At 36.4% G+C, this 423-nt stretch overlaps 1 protein-coding gene across 1 annotated transcript in view; it reads right to left on the bottom strand.

The window, feature by feature from the left end:
* LOC140378274 (ras-related C3 botulinum toxin substrate 2) overlaps positions 1 to 20 on the bottom strand; it is a 17,565-nt gene extending 17,545 nt beyond the window's left edge. The window contains exon 1 of the mRNA XM_072464040.1: positions 1 to 20. This exon is cut by the window's left edge and continues 136 nt beyond it. The gene's annotated coding sequence lies outside the window, so the exon portion shown is untranslated.
* Between the last annotated feature and the right edge of the window lie 403 nt (positions 21 to 423).

Below are 423 nucleotides of genomic sequence, written 5' to 3'. Positions count from 1 at the left end.
CCTCATTCACTCTCTCGCTTGCTGCGTTGTGTCTTCCTGATTCTTGCGTTCACTTCAGTTTCCGCTTGAACAAATGGTTCATAACCAGTTAAGCAGCTTCCTTCTGGTTAGAGCTTTGTTATTCTGCATCTTTTCCATCTTTGTGTAGTGTTGTTTTGTCTTGAATTATTGCCAAACAATGACGTTTAATGAAGAGCAGGAAGCTGGACCTCCAGATTCAAACATTTTCTCTAATAATCACTTAGTTTCAAGGGATCGTTTGTGTGGTCATTGTTTATCATAGTTTAAAACCAGTTCAGTTACACAAAGTACATTTGAAATTACAGGAAATAGCGCTGACTTATAAAAAGGAATTCCTCTGTCATCAATACAAAATGCAGGGACATTTTTTTTGACAGTTTAACATTAATCTAAAGTGTCTAT

Source organism: Eucyclogobius newberryi, unplaced genomic scaffold (genome assembly GCF_026437365.1).
Source record: "Eucyclogobius newberryi isolate DKJ021-1_F unplaced genomic scaffold, fEucNew1.0.hap1 SCAF_4, whole genome shotgun sequence".
Lineage (NCBI taxonomy): Eukaryota > Metazoa > Chordata > Actinopteri > Gobiiformes > Gobiidae > Eucyclogobius > Eucyclogobius newberryi.
Note: the sequence above shows the minus strand (reverse complement) of the source record. Positions and strands in the feature narration are given on the sequence as shown.